The 20,553-nt window shown below is 40.7% G+C and overlaps 1 protein-coding gene across 4 annotated transcripts in view; it reads left to right on the plus strand.

Moving 5' to 3' along the window:
* mpp7a (MAGUK p55 scaffold protein 7a) overlaps positions 1 to 20,553 on the plus strand; it is a 112,160-nt gene that overhangs the window by 1,640 nt on the left and 89,967 nt on the right. Inside the window, exon 2 of one of the 4 annotated variants that reach the window (XM_068304073.1) lies at positions 13,711 to 13,814. The exons of the other annotated variants lie outside the window; for them this stretch is intronic. The gene's annotated coding sequence lies outside the window, so the exon portion shown is untranslated. The remainder of the gene's footprint in view (positions 1 to 13,710; positions 13,815 to 20,553) is intronic. 4 annotated transcript variants of the gene reach the window in all.

Genomic DNA, 20,553 nt, shown 5'->3' on the forward strand with positions numbered 1-20,553 from the left:
TCTCACTGGGAGTAACCGAGTCCATCTTTTACTTCTTATTTAGAAACTGGTCTGTTTTGGTCTGTGTATTACCTAGACAACAAGGGTCTATGAAGAGACTTCATATTTTAAGCTCATAAATCTACTCTAGATTGTGTGAGTCAACTGCTCAGAATCCGGACAAGTGTGGCATGGCCTCATTTGGCTCTCACTTTTGGTGGTAAATGGGCTCTTTAATGAATAGCATCCTTCAAGGAAAAATAGTTCACAAGAGGTGCAAGGGTTTGCCCCAAGGAAATAGTCTGGGCTGACCCTGCCTGTATGAGTGGCTGTCACTTGAGAACAGATGTTTGTTTCTTGGTTATTTGTGCCTAAGTGTGTGCATTGAGGAAGCTGAGGTCAGGGTGGAGTTGGATGTAAGGGCTCAGACAAGGCCCAGCTTTGGAGACTTTGCCCTGTGTTGGTTGTCTGGACAGGTGTCCTTTTGCTGTGTCTCTGCATTGCTCACATTCCCAAGGTTTTTTTCATGACATGGAGGGTCACTGAGATGAAGGAATGGCTGTGTGGGAATTAAGAATGCCGCACTTGCAAGGTTGAAGTCCCAGATATCATCAGAGCAACCTGCAGTCCATTTTGTATCGGTGAGAAACCTGTCAGTAGTCTATTCAGTGTCAGAGATGGAGTAGAGAATTGGCTTCCATTCCTACCTGTCAGCACCAAGGCTATGCTCCTGGGGCTTAGGTGTGGGTAGAATATTGAGATTTAAACTCTGTTAAAGCAGTTCTTGTTGTTGTGACTTGATTGTATTTTCAATTTCTGTTCCATGTAGGAATGCAGACTTTCTGGCATTGAGATGAAGTCAAAGCAACTATCGAAGACAGAGAGATCTCAGATAATTTCAGTCTCTCTATTGTTACTGTGTTTCAGCAGCATTAGTGCTCTGCACCTTCATAACATTGAGAGTTTTCCTGACTTAGGTCTGTTATCTGACATTTTGTGGTAAACCTCCTATGCTACTAGCCATTGCTGAAATTGGCATATGAAATATGAATGCAAGTAATAGAAGGTTAACAACCAGACATATCTAAACATTTTATACTAAATATTATTCTGAGATTTTAGATGTTGTAAATTGCCCCCCCCACAGCATGTTACAGGCCCCTTGCGTGTGTGTTACAGGCCTATACACAGTATATATGCATGTGAATAAAACTAATAGTGTAATCTAGAGTGTGCTACTAATTTCCCCAAGAGGATTACTAAAGTATACAGTGATCCTTCGTTACTCGTGGTTAATGCATTCCAGGACCACCTGTGAAAAAGGAAATTCCGCAATATAGCGACAAACTATTTATATTATTATTTACGGTATTTAAGCATTTATTAACCCTCCCCACACATATATTAAACCACTGTCTATCTGTATTACCTTTTCCCACACTCTTATAGACTGTTTAAAGTACTTTTGTATGAAAGAAAAGTGTTTCTTTAATATATCGAAGTGCGCTGCATTCCGTGAGTCTTGGAATGCAGTGTACACACAGATGCTGCCAGCCAATAGCGTGCGCGTACGGTATCACGTGACTACCTATTAAAAATCTGTGATGAAACAAAGCCGTGCATCTGAAAGTGCGAATAAGCGCTTTGCTTCTATTCTATTCTATTCTATTCTATTCTATTCTATTCTATTCTATTCTATTCTATTCTATTCTATTCTATTCTATTGTACTTGGGTCCATGTTGCAAACTTGGCATTAAAAAGTGAGAAAACTATAAAAGGCAAACAGCCTGGAACTAGAGGATCAAAACAACTACTGCTATCCAACCATCTATTTATTCATCAGTCTGGCTGTCGTGCATAATGGTGATCTTACTCCATGGTATCACTGATCTGCGAGCCCACAGTGGACTTGTAAGCTTCCTGCTGATCCCAGCAGATTAAAGTGATGTACTTAACCAGGGGTTTCGCATGATCTCAGTGGCGGTGCTGAGTTGATTTGCCCTTTGCTTGGCCTGCAGAGGTGTAGGGTTTCCCTCTACATCATGTAAGCCCCTGCAGCACTGTTCAAGACTGAGTCCAGCCTACAGATGCCAGCCAGCAAACACTTGCGTTGGTTTTAGAATGGTCCAGGTCCAACGATGACCTCTCTGCGGGCACGTCGCCCCCTTGACTGCTGGAAAGAAAGCAGAGACAGAAAAGTAACAGAGAAGGTTGTGCTATAACTTGTGACTTTATATAACTATTTTGACTATAAAATGTGCAAAGCTCCAGTTGCAAAGTGCAATGGCACACACACACACACACACACACACACACACACACACACACACACACACACACACACACACACACACACACACACACACACACACACACACACACACACACACACACACACACACATAAAAGCTGTATAAAAGTATAATGGGTTGATCTTGAACATGCAAATTAGGTGTTTGTAGTTTTTTTGAAAGTGAAGCGATTCAAAGTATAATATTACTTTTAAAAAGGAATTGCTCCACAGTCAAGTGGAGACATCCTGTAAGACGATCACAGCTTGTAGCCAATTTGCCCGTGCTGGATGAAGCCTATAGCGTTACATAGGGAGGCAGTGGGTTCACTGGACTGACGTCAAACTTATTTGTCAAACTTATTTTATTTATGAGGGTTTTCCATGCGTGCCCCTTCCTAGCATTTCTATGCCTTTTCCCCTTATGAATAATGCAAGTTAGGCGGTTTAAACAGAACTAAAATAGGCCCAAAATGCGTGCTTGTTTGTGACTCAGTCCAGTAAATCACTGCAGGTGTAGAGGTGTGTATTTGTAGTTGGCATGGCAGTGTTGCTCTACAGATGTGATGTCAAGTATACAAACATTTACAATATATTTAAAGATAAGGATCCACAAAGATTATACTTTGTAGATTTTGCTCACAGTTCCAAGTTTAAACTGTGAGGATCTCTCTCATGGTGATATATTAGTGAACCCTGAGTGTGCATTATTCATGTGGCCTGTTGATATTTGGAGACCGGAAGGATCTTGGTTACCAGTGGCCCTTTGACATGTTTTACTTCCTTGCCTTGATCTGTGAAGACATACTCGGGTGGCAAAGGGGATGACCCATGAGTCATCAGATACTTAAGTCAGTACTCAATCAGACACTATTATGTTATGATGATGTCATTACTAGTTGCATCTTTCTGTTGGTCTGAGAGACTTTGCTTATATCAAATGACAGAGAACACAATTTTTTAAAAATTAAAATCGCCAAGATTTCAAAGGTAAAGTCACAATAAGTGATGCAAGCGTGGATATAATGACTCTGGGAAAGAGATGAAATCAGGGGGACGAGGTGGTGGGTGGGGCCACACAGAGATTCTTCTAAATAATGCAGATTAGTCAGACAGGGTTTTCTTTTGCTGTTTTTTCCTCTTAGTGGGCCAGGTTTCTATTCAGACAACTCTACAGGCGAAATCCCCCCTTTGTGTGTAAGACATCTCAAGCAGTGTCAGCTGTACAGCTCTGTATACTGGCTGCTGTGTCACCCCCCCCCCCGCACACACACGAAGGGGTCTCTGCCCTGTAATCTGCCTCTAAACTATGTTCTCTAACACGTGAATGTTTAATCAGCAAATGGAGCTCCCCATACCTGTGTGTGTGCGTGCGTGCGTGCGTGTGTGTGTATATACAACACACAGTTCCTCATGTTTCTTTGGTTCACTTGTCCATTCTGTCTGTTGTTCCCTTGTTGCTCGTTTGGTGCAATTACACTAATTTAACTGTGAATAGCCCCCCACAACAGCCTATTAGAGGCATTATCTGTGCATTCATTGCTCTTTCATGGCTTTTCCCACATGAGTACACTAAATCATCTACATTATGGCTGATAAAGAGAATGGGCTCAACAACATTTACGCCGCATTAAAAATGGAGCATTATAAAACTTCTTAAGAAGCAGAACTAGTGTGAGCTAAACACAACCATGTATGTATTACAGAAGGTTTCACATAATGTAACAGTGCGGAAATATTTGGCAGAGTTTAGGTGAGATTGTGTAATTGTTTGGAAGACATTGTAATTCTACATTCCTCCTTTCAAAAAAAGTGAACCTGAGCTGATAAGACCATGACAGGTATTCCACAGCAGCCACTTAACTTAGAAAACAGCCCCGATTCCAAATGTTAGTTTGCCAATACTTTTCAACAAAACCTTAATGAATACAAAACTAAGCACTTTTTGGGAACTTTTCAGAGTTAGCAAGGAAAAGTTTGTACTCTCATGATCGGGTATCGAAAGAAAGATTCTTGGATGAGACTGCTCCAAGGATGGCCCTACATTAATCACACTAGAATGTTGTTAAACACAGTTTATTGTCACTACACTGGGCTTGCACTAGGAGCTAGTATGACTAAGCCACTGTGGCTCAGTGTAAAAGAACAGAGCAAGCCACAAAAATCCACACTCTGTGTCCAAGACAGTGGCGCAGCGCATGGATGACCAACCCTCGTCGTAGGGGGGTACACCCCCCCACTGGTGGGGTTCGGGGGGCCTCCTAGAAAATGGGGTTGTTTTCCTGCATTCTGGTGCATTCTGAGGGCAAAATCTTCTGTTCAGTTTACCTATAAAAATACAGCAAGTCAACAGTTCAAGCTTAACTATCTTTATTTCTGTCCTATTTTATGCAGGTATGAATGTGAGACTCAACAATTGAAAACTTGAATTCACTATTTGAAGATACAGTCATACAAAATATTACTCAATGTTGACTTGCAAGTTTTACTTAGACTAGAAGACATTTTAACTTTGACCAACAACAGCATTGGTATGCCATAGTTTATTTAATTATTTATTTAAATTCAATAACATGATTTTACATTTCAATTTAAAAAGGCATGAAAAATAGCAAGCGAAGTGAAAACATATTTACATGCATCGCTGGTTATTCCTGCCGGTAATAGAGATCAAAAGTCTAAGACTACAAACAAGTATTGATAATATCTTTCATTTACCTTCTGATCGGTCTGTCACCACTCCTCCCCCCTCTCATCATTCACCATTTGTTTATTAATGAGGATTTTAACACACACTACTATAAAACACTGGATTCTTTTTATCGATCGTCCTCGCCTTGTCGTACACCAATTCGCGGGTTCAGCTTGTAAAAAAAGAATCTTTTTGTTTTTCATTGGACGAGAGGAGGTTATGACCCGAGTGCATATTTAATGATCGGAAGCGTTTGGGTCACTTCGGCTATTTCCGTCGGCATGCTTCGTCTAAATTCCGTCGGCATGTGGAAATAGCGGCACTAGCGCCGCTTGCTAGCGGAAGCAGCGGCGCTTGCGCTGCTCGCTAGCGGAAATAGCGAGCGCCGCTAGCGAACGAAAAGTTGTAAGTTCTAGCCTTTTTTCCATAAAAATAAGAACGCCACTGTGGCTACACAGTCTAAAAACCTTGTAGACAATCTGGAATTTACTTCGCCTCTGGCGAAGTGGCGAATGGCGCAAGCCCAGCTACACTGATTTACATAGAATCACAGCCTTTTTGGGGTTGAGATTGTAGCAGGGAAAACACAGATGTTACCAGTAACACCAATTATCTTAGATTAACTCTATGCTATTTAAATGACTCAGTATGTAATGGTAATGTATCAGTAAGCTAACATGAACATTACCAGGATAATTTCAGATAATTTCAGTTCATGTTTAATATTTTATGTTTCTTACTGTGTTCTTTCTGTGTAAAGCTTCACCCAGTAACAGGCCTCTATACCCCTGCCAAGTACCAACCAATTTCCTGGAACAAATCCTCTGCAGTAAAATCAAAACTATGCAATCATAAACTAAAATAGAAACTAGAAAATAGCACATTATTCAGTATCAGGGGAATAGTAGACTTCAGTAAGTTGTGTGTCGGGTGTGTGTGCATTGGACTGTCGTTTCCCCAAAACCATTTGTAGCCTTGCATTCAACTTAATATATGCTGCTTTTCAACTTTCACGTGCAGTTGCCTACTTGTTTGGGAGTTTTATAGTTTAAATGTTTATGATTGGTCCTATATAAATTTTCCAGTTGCTTTAAGACGTGGTCTGATGGGCTTTACTGAACAACTACAGGATAAGATTTAATGCTAATGTCAGGTGTAAGACGCTTCCTTCAACACATGCTGCCACATAGTTTTTCAGTTACCAGGTTGTGCCAGAGTGGGAGTAAAATTCTATAATTTGAGCCTAACATGGATGTAATCTGGTATTTGCCCTTTATTTGAGAGGCATGCTAAGACTGAAACATCCGTAATCGTCCTAAACTCATGTTGTAGGCTTGTTTCCAAGGACAGGCCTTTCTGCTGACTTATTCCTTAGGTCACCACTAATTGCTGAGTGACTTTACAGGAAAGTTTTTGAGTAGAGATTTTTGGCTCTGGTAAAATGTAAGCGTGATATTTATAGTTTTCCTTGAGCAGTTGATAACACAGACCTGCTGGTGTTCATACAACAGCATGCGTTGCTGCAGTTTGCTGCCGACTGCAGCGTCATGCAGCTCATCAACTCAGCATGGATTTGACTAGAGTTTGAATAGATGAACTTTACAGGGTGGTGCTGCGGTTTGGTCTGCAGTCGCTGGGAGAGTTTGTTTATGGTTCATAGTTCAATATGCTAAAAGGCTTCAGCAGAGTTTTATCGATTGACTTGTTACTCGGAACTTAAAACCTGGAGCAAATGTGATGCTATAGTTTGTCTATCTATAATATAATAAAGATAAGTTACTGTTGAATGCATCGGCCATGATACTTCATGAAATAATTACATTACATCCTGCTTCAAAGCGGTGATGTATTGTAATTGTCAGTGTTTGTGTGTTTGTCCGTTCGTCCCTCCATCTGTTAGTCCACCAAATATCTTCACAACTGTTGCAGATAGAAAGATGAAAAAAAAGTGCATTACTCGGGTGGCAAAGGGGATGAGAATGAGATGATGACCTTGACCTTGAGAAAACAAGGTCAAGGTCAAATTTAGACTTTTGTACACTCAGGAAGCGGATAACATAGAAAGACAAGGGAGAAGGCCAGTATGAGTAAGACCATAGATCAAAGCTAGTGCTTTGATCGATAACAGTAAGTCAGAGCACTAGCTTTGATCTTTGACCTATGCAAGTAGGTCAGGGTAAAATTTTGAATTCAGGGATGTGCGGACACAGTATTACATCATAACTACCAAGATGCTCTCTCAGCTCATCAGTATACTTTCTTTCATGTTTTTTTCTAGCCTCCCAGTTTTCTCTGTTGCTTCCAGGTTTGTCAGCTCCCCGTTGAGACAAAGCAATTCTTTCTTCTGAAGTCTTCCCATCAGCAACTGGATGCTAATCTGACTGATCATCAGCAGCTTCTGTCACGGTCTGGGAAAGGCAGAAACGTAGAGAGAGGACGGGATAGATGGCAAGGGAGGAGTGAGGAGGGGTGGCATGGAGGGTGATGACTGGAGCGTTTGGCATTCAGAGAACAGAGGGGTATTGTGTGTCAGTGGGGCATTGTGGAATTAACTGCTTCTTCAGACGATGGAATTAGTGTTAAAGCTGCAAAAAGTTGTGGGGGGTGATCTAGTAGACAGAGTATCACCAACTATACACCACATAACAAGAAAATACACACTGATCGGCAAATTGAGATCTGAAGGTAGAGGATATTAACAAAATATTATACTATTGTAAATTACTGAAGCATTCTCTTCTATGTCGTAGGTGTTGTGGTACCCTGTAGTTGAGCTATTCTATTCTATTCTATTCTATTCTATTCTATTCTATTCTATTCTATTCTATTCTATTCTATTCTATTCTATTCTATTCTATTCTATTCTATTCTATTTCATGATATAAAACATATGAGTAAATTTAAAGAAAACTCAAACTGACTACATCTGAGTGAGACATGCAGTTATTTTTGACACACGAATTAACACATTGGAACATTCCCAGGAACTTTTCTGTCATTAACTTTATCAGGTTCCCAAGTAGCAATGACTTTTAATCCGATCCAAACAGAAGCTTTAGCATAATGATGGTTGACTTGTACCACTCGAGAAGGGAAAGTTAACTTCTTCCACTGATGTTGGAAGTATGAAGCAGAGCAGACACTTTCAGTTTAATAGTTGGTATCTATCCTCCCACTAAGTATGCATTTTTAAAAGGCAAATTGTGGTGGGTGGTGTGTGCTTGAAAATTATATAACACAATCAGCACAGGCTACCATGGGAGGCCAGTGCACAGCGTCATCTGTTGGTTCCATGAGAAAATATTGGTCTCAGTAAAAGGTTCATGATTGAGCTGGTTAAATATAGCAACGTTAGTCATCACTAGGGCAAGAAACATCTCAGATTCAAGGACAAGAAGAAGGAAGACGACTGCAGATTGATTCAAGATGGCAGTAATGCCATTGAATCAGAAGAGTTTAAATCACACAAAATACTTGACCAAAGCCGAAACAGATATGCACCAGATGACTTAATAATGGCTCTCAACTCATCTGTCGCTCTCAGCACTGTGTACATTTTACTCCAAACAAACAGAGCAGCAGGTTATTCTGCTGAGTAGCACAACTGCAGCTAAAGGGAGGAACTAATAAAACAAAGAAAGTAACTTGTTCAGGGTTGAGAATGAAAATATGCAGGCTCTCGGGCTGCAGCGTTTGATTTAGCACCACTGATATGAGTTCTTTCGTAACTTTGACACAACCTTTTTGAAAATTAGACAAACTGACTTCTCCAATTCACTGGACTCTTCTTTTTCCTGTTAACTTGAAATTAAACTGTGCCCTGAGGTGCTATTTTTGATATTGCTGCTGACCTGATGTTCACATCAATAGATGTTCTTTGAAGTTAGGCACCTCAAGAGATAAACCATTTTGAGAAACGGGTACTAGTTATAATGCTTAACTCTCAAGATGGAATTAACCCTCTTCCACATGAGTAGGCTACTGCATTCAGTTTTAATGGTCCACCATTACTTGTGATTTGTGCATTTGGTTGCACTCTTCTGACTGTATCCTCTTGTCAGCGAAGATGATCTTCCCAACAACAACAAGGCTTTAGTTGACTTTAAGTAAAGAAGCTTGGCAAACACTCAAGGTTTCAACAAATGGATGTGTCTAAGCAACATTCACAAAAATGCTTGTTGCTTTGCTTGTATGTGTATGTTTGTATTTGAGAATGTGAGTTTGTGTGTATTTTGGACACCTGGGTATATTTGCTCTGTGTGTGTGTGTGTGTGTGTGTGTGTGTGTGTGTGTGTGTGTGTGTGTGTGTGTGTGTGTGTGTGTGTGTGTGTGTGTGTGTGTGTGTGTGTGTGTGTGTGTGTGTGTGTGTGTGTGTGTGTGTGTGTGTGTGTGTGTGTGTGGTTATTATCCAGGTTTCCAGTTTCCTCCCACATCCAAAAACATGCAATTTGGGTGAATCAGTCACACAAATTGATTTATCACTGTATGACCTATTAAGAGAGAAATAAGGATTATGACTTGAGTAGAGGAAGTCACCCTAGTCACAGTACTCCTGTGTGTATATGCAGAAGAAGCCTATATGCAAAGGTACCAGCAGAGGAGCAGTTTTATCTAGATTTGTGTGTTTGTGTTCATGGGCACCAGTAAAGTTTGCAGGTTGCTTCATTTGTCAACATGGCTAAAATCTCCTTCCCACTAGTAGATAGTAGCCAGGTACTCCTCCACTAACTCACAAAGGCTATGTGGACTTTCCCAACCAATGGTGATGTCATTTCCAAGAATGTTATCCTAAAAATGTTCAAGAAGTATCAGTGTGTTACAGCGAGGGCTACTCCCTATTTCGCTTTTCGGAGAATAAGGAACTTTGTAATTGATTTGTGCAACAGCTTCAATGTATATTTTCATAGGAGATACATTCAGTGTGGCTTGAGTGTTGCTATAATCCTTTTATTCTTAATTGTCAATCTGATTAGTTCTAGTTTGAAACATTTATTTATTTAGCATCTGCAGGGTCCATGAACCATGCGGTTCCCTCCCGTTTTTTGCAGACGCATTCACTCCCAAAGTCCAAGTTTGGCTAAAATGTGGTTTCAGTAATATGAGGCTTCTGTGCTGAATAAAGTCGGGAAACGGTCAAAAAAAAAAAAAAGACAGAGAAAGCATAAAAGCAAAGTTCAACCAAGATGTTGTTGCATTGGTGACCCAAATGACTAGTGATATTTTTTCTGAAACTAAACAAACTTCGGATTGTCCACAGTAAAAAGCTGGATAGAGTTTTAAGTCACAGGTATGTACATTATGAATGACTCAACTCTATGTTGTTCAACTCTACAGGACTTGACCTTCTAACCTCATAACTTAACCTGATTGACAAATAATTGACCCTCTGAATTTGTGAAACTGCATCAGTAACTTATGTTTACTTTCACATGCATTTTCTACTGTCTTATTGTAGTAATTCCATTAATTTTACTATTATAAAATTAATGGAATTACATATTTTCAGAAGGAGAGGGATTCTATTATCAGATAGTTTACCTTTCTTCAGGAGGGGATAATATGCTTAATGGGACAAAGAAAAACAAAGACTTCATGGATATTTCTATTTACTTATTATTTTCCAAATTATGTCATTGTTGTTTCTTCATTGCTATCTGCTAAAGGCGTTATTTCCATTGTGCCCTCTTCTGTTTTTTTAAAACGTTAATTCCATTTTTTGGCAAAATAAACTAGTGGGTGGTTCTCTAGGAAACCGGTCAATTGAAACATTCTCTTTGCCTAAAATTCACCTGACAATTAGATTAGATTAGATTACATTTCACCTCTCGTTCAAGTCTTCCACAAAAACAACTCTCAATGTGTTAACAACACCAGTGTGCATGACACTTTCTGACAAGTCTCTGGGAAAGTGAGACATCTTCAAACCCTAAATAGACTTCCAGCTGCTCCTGATGTAACTGTCAAGGATTAACATAACCCAGGTGAATGAGAATCTGCAGAAGCATTCTCAAATGAACTTTTGAAATGCTCACATTTTATTGATTCTTTATCTTTGTGAGACTTATGTTTAATTCCGGGGATCACATTTTATTGGTTCTTTATCTTTGTGAGACTTATGTTTAATTCCGGGGTTAACAAACTGCCTCCCAGTGTCTCTGATTTCACTGACAAAGCAGCAGTTTGATGAGAGGCAAGCTGTGGGAGAAAGTGATACTTCTTTGCTTCAATGAAAGAAGCGCTGGCTGTGTGTCTTGTGTGGAGTGTGGAGGAGACTGGAGTGCCTCACATCAGTGTTGATGAACGAGGGAAGACGGGCAATCAATGGAGAGGCATGTGTGGCTGTGGCTCGGGAGGTACAATCACTTATTGGGAGGTCGTTGATTCCCCTTCCAACTTGTTTATTATGCCGTTGGGAGATGATACTATACCCCAGTTTGCTCCAGTTTGTTCCTCTAGTGTGTGTGTGATTGTGAAGATGGTCATTCCTCCTGGTGAGCAGGTGGCACCTTGCATGCCATCGCCGTTTAAACGTTTGCCTGAATGGATGTTGTAAAGCTCTTTGAGTGGTCAGAAAGGCTCTGTAGGTACAGTGAATTTATTGGAGTGTGTGTGAATGTGTCATTATCAGGCTGCTGACAGGTACTGCCTAGCTGCTTAGAGATGGTGTTGTAGATCATTCCTGACCAGACAAAATGTCTTTCAGCTCTGGAAATGCTCCAGCATCTGAAGCAACACAATGCTGAAAGGAGTTGGATGCAATTACCTCGATTACAGGAGCGGTGAATGGGAGGTCTAAAACGTTAATTCAGTCCAAATCACACACATTAGTACACATTAATCTAGTGTGGTGTTAAGCCGCTCGATGACCCTTTTCAGTGCATTGTTAGACTGTCATTTAAAGGCTTATGACATTTAAATGAGATGAATCACACTAGGAGTTTGGGGCACCCTCTGCGATACTCAATCAAGGCATTGTTCTTCATACCGCCTCCCGACTTCATGCCTACTGTGTTCTTCCTAGCAACCAGCGCCTACCCAAAAATGATGGGGTACCAGGAAATGAGGATACACCACCCCTTATTGTGGCCCATGCTGTATACTGGAGGAATGTGCTGATTGGCAAAGTTAACGTCAACTGAAGCAATAATTCAAAACATAAACGATTTTATATTCAATATCCTGATTTCAATATTATTCCTATAACCATCAGCAGGAAGCAGTTGAGCTACTTTAATGCTCATGGACTTGAGTTGATCTCTCTGTAAATACCACCGTTTGTATTTCGCTCTTGTGTGTCTCAGTGTGTAACTGCTAATTGCATGTAATGACTTGCCCACTGTTGGTTTTGTTGTTGTTCTCAGGGGTGCAGGATTACTAGCAGCGAGTAGTTTGGTGAAAACACCAGAGAGAAATGCTCCCGTCAAAACATTAAGCACTGTTTCTGTGTTAGACTAAGACATTCTTTAAAGCTCTTGGTAACAAATAGATTTAGTTATTGTTGGTAATTTGGGCATCACTGGGTGGAGGTCATGGGATTCTAATCCACACCATTTCACCGGATGCTGTGTCTTTTATGCAGTGCTGTGTCTGTGGAAATAAATACAAAGCAATTCTTTGATGTAGACTTCAGCGTTAGCTTGAGTCTTAAATGCTAACTTTGGCTCGTAAGACAGATAGCGGTGCCAGTTGACTATGGTTAGCCTTTAGCTTTGAGAGGATTCCAGGCAGCTTATCCCGCTTCCTTCGTCTCTCAAACTGCTCATGAAGCCAGTAGGAACTGGATGGATGTGGAAGGCAACACCCTGGTGATAGAAGATCCACAGATTGATCCAAGTCTCCCATCAGTGCTGCAGATGAAGGCAAATTACCACATGAGCCTATAAGAGGGTTTCAAGGTCAGAGGAGCAACTGCAAACATTTACTCATACTGATATCATGAGGCAGCCAAGCTGCCGTGTCATTCACCTTACCGTTTGGAATGCAATGTGAGATCCAAACTGTTTTTTTTTTTTTTTTTTTTTTTTGAAGTTCATATAGTAATTTATTGTCACTGTTTCCTAAACATATAGTGATTTATTGATTATTTGGAACAATTACCTGCCAATGACGTAGACGTCAATTACATTTTTCAACGGAGAAGGCTGGGTGGAGCTCAGCAGTGATTATATACTAAATTTAGGCGTCTCACAGTCTAATTGTCTCCATTTTGAACATTTTGCAATTTTTCTACTGTTAATGAAGCACCTACTGTATATATTTTAATGCCTATTCCTTCAATATTTTACCTCCGCAATGTTTTAGATTTTAAAGGAGACTGACTGTTGTTAATTATATTATATGTACGTATGTTGTTGTAAAAATGGCATTTACTGTAAGAGAGTGTGTGCTCTGAAAGTATCAGGGAGGAGTGTCCCGCTACCTGCTTTTAAAAAAACTACAACTTTCAGTCAGTCCCCGTTAATGCCGTATAGTGTCACCTCATCAGACTGTGAATCTTGCCTACTTGTAATTTTGTGGTTTAACAGCACTCAGGCCTGTTTTACAGGCTGAAACCCGTTTGTCTGCTTTCAAAACAGACAGATGTAGATTGTTTCTTTAGGTTTTCGTACTTTGGAAAACAGCCACATGTTGATGTGATATAACACAACCTGAACTTTCGTCACAGTATAAAATCACACAGATAGAATGTTTTACGTAGCTGAATAGATATTCAGTTTACGTTTTAATCCCTTCTTCTTGCCATGACAGGATCTGTTACCCCCACCACCCCCCTCCGACCACAACCCCCGTAAGCATCTAGAGTTACTGCTGAGCACTCATAATCAAGAACCATGGCTGGGCAAGGATCTGCGGTGAGACAGTCACACACATCCAAATCCTAGTCCACTCTAAACCCCACCATCATTCTGGCTTACCCCCTTTTACCATGCAATCCGACTCTGGAACCCCTTTGACTTTAAAAACAGGCCAGAGTCTCACTACGGAGTCCCTCTCGTCTCCTCATCAATCCCTCAGATCCAATCCCTGGATGTGAGGCCACAGAGTAGGAAACGGGCAACACAGGGGTCAAACCAGGATTATCCTGAACTCCTGGTGCAGCATTGCATCACTTCACGTGGTCATTATGAGTGTCTGGCAAATACACTGCCTGTTTAACGACTCTCTAATGGCTGCTTCGGGGTCTCTATCAGGACAAGCAATCAGAATGAAGCAGATCTGACAAGAGACACACATACTGCTGGCACTCCTTTCTGACTGCTGCCATCCTTATAGAGTCCACTCTATGAGCCAGTGTGCTTGACACTGGCTCATAGAGTCGGGTTGTTGACCTGTACTTACCATGAGTTTGAATCGTCCAGGTTGATTGTGTAGACCCATTTCGTCTCCTTCCAGGTATGTGTGTTTGTTGCCATGACTAATGTTACAGGGACAATAAAATACTATTAGGGTGATGCGCTGAAAGGAATATCAGAAGTCCTCACGCACCCTTAGACGAATACGAATCTGTCTGGGGATCATTTCATTCAAGAGTCCCAGAAGGCCCTATGTAAAGCACACACACTTGGCAATGAAGATAATTTGTATATTCACTTATTTATCCACCACAGTCTGATCACAGGTGAATATTTATGATAAATCCATAAATACCTGTCGGTGGATCAAAGAAGGGCGCTGGAGTGTGTATACATACAGGTTTTAGGTGAGAATGTGTGCTGTGTTGGTTCTTCCTCCTCATTTGATGAATAATGCATCTGGAAGTATTTTTTTGTGTTTGGTCATGTGTATGATTAGCCTGTGACAAGTTAAACAGAACTATTCAAACAAACACACAAGGTGTTTTAGCGCCGCTGGAAGGTCTGTCTAGTTAACAGTTTAGCCTCACAGCCAGGAGAATATCTGTTTTGGTGGAAATATAACATGTGGTGTAACACTGGACTGACAGATATGTATTTTGAGTTTGGAACAAGCTAAACACAATCACATAAGTATAACACAGAGATCTCACTGATGACAACACATAGTTTCTTCTTGCTCATCAGTGACATTGTAAATCCACAAGTCTGACGCCTCAAGCGCTGGCAGTATAAATTGGTAATGATGTTGTTTGTCACACTTGCACACATCACCTTGCACCAGTGTAGAGTTCCACCTGATGATATAATGCTGAGAGGACTCTGTTGCAGGCAGCAGAGCTTGAGGGTTTGCATGTAATGTATGCCAGTCTGTAAGTACAACTGTGTTTTACAGTCGCTGCTCTGTGGGGTGTGACATCATTGAATGCATCATAGAACTTTAAAGAAATCAAAAGCCATGTTTCTGCGCTGCTGTAATGAATGTTTTATTTTTTCGTGCTGACCAACAAATGTGATGTTTTTATATTAACTCAGCAAACTTTCTTTGATCGATTATGTCACTGTCAGTCAGAATTTACGCTCTAATCCAGGCAGCAGTTATCTTCTTCAAGAAGATGTCAGGCTTATCCTGCTTTTCTCAGTCCATGATGAAATATTCGTCATGTGATTTTGCTTACTGTGTAGGTTATATAAGCTGAATGCACATACATTTGACCTTGCCGTGTGTCACTGGGCTCAGTGTGGCACTCAGCTGTTGGCTGCTGTAGCCCATCTGTCTTTCTGTCTTGCGTCTTCCAGGGTTAGGGTTAGGGTTAGGGTCACCTCAAGGACTTGCCTCAGTACTTTCTAGGGGAACATATGTCCAGTCTACAGATGGGAGGTAATGGACAAGTGAAGGAAGAGGAGGAGAGTGGTGTCATGGCTTAGTGTGAAGGAGAAAGGACCGGTGTGTTTGAGATGATAATTCTTAAAACTCCATCTCTGTGCAGGAAATAAATTTGCTCAATTAATTCCACTGCAGTCGATTGCAGTTTTGCATATTCTTGTTTTTTCCCCAGCACAATTTTGTTACTTTCATGGGATGTCCATTGTAATCCAACTTTAGTTACTCACACTCTAAATGAGTTTTAGGAGAAGGGAAAGCACACACAGCAGAAAGCTGTCCAACCTTAAAGGATAGCTCTGCCCTCACATGACTGTTGTGTTTGAAAGTAACGCATGTGTAACATGTTTAACCTTGACTTTTAATATAGGAGATTCAAAAAATATTTGTAGTAACACTAGATTCGACTTTACATCTGGTCTAAAAAAGAGCACCTCAGCAAATGCTGAGATACTATACGACTCCTTTGGGGGCAGGCAGTACCGGCTCTCCTTTGCACTTGTGGAAACTCCCTGGGCGAACATTGGTATTCAACAAACTCCCTCACTGTCTTTTACAGCTACTCCTTTATTCACAAGCACAGACATCATTTAAGCCTGCCCTCTTTCATAGGTGATCCTCTGCTGTCTGTGGGCTCTGTGTGCTGGGGTGGGGAGATGTGATTGAGGTTGAGGCAGCATTGAGGATGCTCAGCAGTTTGGAAGTTTCCTGTCAGAGTGAGTAACAGTCTGGATAAGAGAGCAGTCACCCTGGGTGATTTACACCTGTGTTTGTGTCCTGGGCAGGATTATGCCATGTAGCAGTTGGCAAGGACGAGGTGGATCTGGTGGGTAGTCCAATTGAGATGTTGAGATTATGGCAGAATTTGAGTGTGGGATGATGAACGTGGTTCAAAAAGGACTGTTATTGTTTGTCTAAAAAACATTCCATCCTGCTTTTAGGAAGTTCCATGAAAAGTTTCTTTGCTTGTTTGTGGAAAAAGCCACAGGAAAACCTCAGCTGCATCATTTATTCATTTTGCATTGAAAGGCTTTTCTAACACACAAACATAAATATTGAGAGTAGAGCAAAGCAACACTTCCATTAAGCTGATTTCAAAACACCACTTTCTGAATGATATCTGGCACCAAATTACGTCTGTTCCGTTTTAAATTGACACATCCTGACTCCTTGAAGTCCATTGGTGTATTTGGATTTTAAAATGTTGCAAAAAATGATACCACACTGTCGGTGTGTTATTTATTAAGTGATTGTTTTCCTAACAGAAACAGTTCAGGGCCAGAATGTTGAGAGTATGAATCATGTGACCATGAAACTTATGTCCCCAGGAGATAGGTGTGTCTCAGTTGGTTCATTGTGAAGATCAAACAAAAAAGACCTCAGTAGTGTTGAAACACCTGAGCAGTGCTGAGGTGACTGAAGGACAGATCACCATTATGGCTGCTAGTCCCAATCTTAAAATGCTAATTGATGCTAATACATTGGAACTTTGATTTAAAGATGATTTGAAGACATCTATAGATACACGCCTAACATGAACATCAATTTGTCAACGTCACTTTTTCAGTAGTCAAACTGGTTTGGTCCAGACTATTCCAGAAATGGCTCTGAATTTTTTTCTGCATTCATGATCCTCTGTTGATTTTACAACTGAAAAATCCTTTTTTGGGGCAGGGTGCAGCATCACCGCTGTGTTTAAGTGACGCCAAACAAGCTCTACCTCAGCTTTTGTTTATTGCTAATATCTGCTGATATGAAACCCAGTTCTCACGTGACAAAACGATTATTTTTAGCAGCAGGGTGGTGTGAACCCTCAGGTGGGTTGTTTTTTAAGTGAGCCAAAAGGTGTAAAGATGCAGTTTACAGATGGAGTGATGGGATTTTGTGACTTGCACACTACGCTCATCTTTTTAAAGTGTCTGCCCACCTTACATTGCCTTATTTTGCATATTTTATCTCTTCTCATCTCATTTTTATCAATACTTTATCAGGCTCGATTCCTTTTCCCTCTACTGTTCTGTTATTTCGATCTGAGTATTAGACAGACGCTTCGACCAGGATTCAGGCTGACAGCCTCGGTCAGGTCGCTGCATTCTTATCTGTTTAATCTCATCTGAACCAGCTGTCTGTTGCTGTGTTTATGCCCCTGCTACCTCCCAAGCACCCCAGGTGGAGTAATTCAGTCCAGTACTAACTGATCAGGATGCAGGTTACCCAGCAACACTGGCAGATTAGTGAGGCTTATGTCTACCTGCTGTTCTCCCTCTGTGCCTGTCATTGCAGGTGTATGGCTATATGCAGCTCAAATCACTCAGATGGAAATCCATCATCATCTAATTAATAGCCGCTTGATGCGGCATTATTGTATAATGTTTGAGTTGAGGATTATTATGGTGGCTTCTTCCTTCCTAGAAATAAATGGGATTTTTAATTCAGGCATATCGGTCCTTGCAGGGCTGACATAAAGCAATAATGCAATCACTTCAATGATGTTTTTTGATTAAGCAAAGTGATTTCCCAGCAACACCAATGACAGTCCATCCTTTGACTGAGTTTAAAAGATGATTATTTCTGCCATGTCAAGGGTTAATTGAATTGATCATTGAGGTCCACAGTGATGCTGTGTGGACAATGTCAATGCATATGCATTTATGAGAGAGACAGAAGAATTAGTGAGTGGCGACTATGGTCTCCTCTCTGTTAATGGGTCACAAAGAGACAAAGAGCTATTGTGTCTGCATGGGAACCAGAGAACAGAGTTGGGAAGAGGATGACAAGATAAGACAAAGAGGTAGTTACATTTAAAAAGGAAACAAATTATTGAATTGAAGGAAGATGACCATCTTTGTCCTTTCTTTAGTTCTTCACAGCAGAAGTGTTTTGTCACAACACTTAGATGTGACAGTTCTGACTCTTTACACCTGAGCTGAGCTGCAGGAACATTAGAAAACTTACTTCACAAGATTTTTCATATTGGTGAGAAATCAGCTGTAGTTAAGAACAGTCTGAGTTGATTCTGCATTTTTGTTTCTCTGTTTAACCAAAAATTGTAAAACCACCTCTAACAAAATCTCTCCTGGTTTTAGCCCTAACAGGGCTGAGCAGCCAGTTGATGACGTTTCTCGTACCTTTCTTTACAGATCAATTTAGGTAGTTCTGAGGTCATAAAGAGGACAGAGACAAACACACATATTCTTCTTGGCCACAAAATTACATGCACACGTACACGAAGAAACCATCCAGATGTAATTGGCCAACATTGATATGGGTATTTTGGACGCGATGAATGGACTGGACATATTTTGTGGGCTGATTCCTCCATCTAGTGGTCGTTTTTTGTCACTACATTTTGAAAGATAAATCTTTTTGCAGAAGAAGCAAGGTTTGTGTTTTAAAGTTTGTTAAAACTTAACAAACCATAAGATAAGCTATGCGTTATCAGCTGAACATTTTCCAGAACCAGGGTGAATGAATATGTAATGTAATGAAAAAGGGCGGGGTTTGAGAGTTCTGTTGGCAGAAAGGTAAACTTGAGTTTCAGGTCTGTTCAGGTGAGCTGATACTTCTAGCAGGTGTCTGTCTTCCTGTTCCTGGGAGGATTAAGTTTGCAGTGGGTGTGCCTGCTAAATGTCATGTGAAACTCTTTCTGTTGCAGGAAGAAATGTCCTGGTAAGTCCTTGCACAGCTGTTATCTGATCGAGAATATCTTTTGTTAGATCTTTCCTTAACCTCCCCGACTTACTTTTTTTCTATATGAGCACTGCATAGACCAGCAGGAATACTGCATTTCTATTTGGAATGAAAATCACCTGAGGTTGTAGGAATCTGTTGGCTGGTCAGTTGAAAATATTGAAGCTGGCTTGATTATTTCACCAGAAGTTCATTGTTGTATTCTGTGATACACATCTGCTACACAAGAGACTGGAGCCCTTAAATCAGCTTTCCTCCTGAACCATCTTTTTATTTGTCTTGTAAAGTAGACTAGAAGACAAATAGTTTCTGAACAAAGACATTATCCAGTCAGTTGTGTGTGGAACTCTTAAGTCAGACAGACTGACGTACACAAAGATTTATATCTGTCTGTTTGTGCTGCCTGTGCATACACACATACACATAAGCAGATGTGTTTTATGTGGAAAGGCTAGATCCTTGATTTTGACCTGGTTCCTCATCTTTGGTTAATAAAATTCCATGATATTCCACATTCTCTTAATCTGTTTCCATTTGCTTTCCAGTTGCATGTACCTCTTCCTACTGCTCGTGTTATTACTGCTCCTCCATAGCAGTCATTCATTCCAGAAACATCGGCCTTGCCAGGCACCGCTGAGTCTTAATTTAAGCAGCCCCAATCCCTCATAAAGCTAACATCTCTTAACGAGAAGTCGTATGGCACACGCCTGAAAACACAGCGCTGTCCCGCCAGCGTCATAGGCCTCACGCTTAATGGGAATCGATGTGGTGACATTTTGGCAGTGCCGTTCCAAAGCAAGAGAAAAACATTATTAAACAATGTGTTTTTCCACAGAAAAGACAGAAAAGGCAAAGGGCTGCCTGTGCAGCACTGGCATCAGGAGGCTTTTTGATTTTCTTTTTTCTGGAAACAATATTATTTCTAAATGTCATGTGGATGAACATTCCCCTAACCACGGTTTAATACACTGCAATTATGCACAGCCCATTGAAATGTAGTTCCACTGTGTGCCTGTGTGTAAATGAACGTTGGCCTTTTACCACAGTTGGATACACTGCAATTATATTCCTATGACTGTGTCATGTATGGTCGTGTGCATGTGGCTGTAACTCTATCTACGTCTGTCTGTCGGACTTGACACTTTGTGGTTCCTACAAGCCAAT

The sequence above is a fragment of the Antennarius striatus genome, chromosome 20, assembly GCF_040054535.1.
Source record: "Antennarius striatus isolate MH-2024 chromosome 20, ASM4005453v1, whole genome shotgun sequence".
In the NCBI taxonomy this organism is placed as follows: Eukaryota; Metazoa; Chordata; class Actinopteri; order Lophiiformes; family Antennariidae; genus Antennarius; species Antennarius striatus.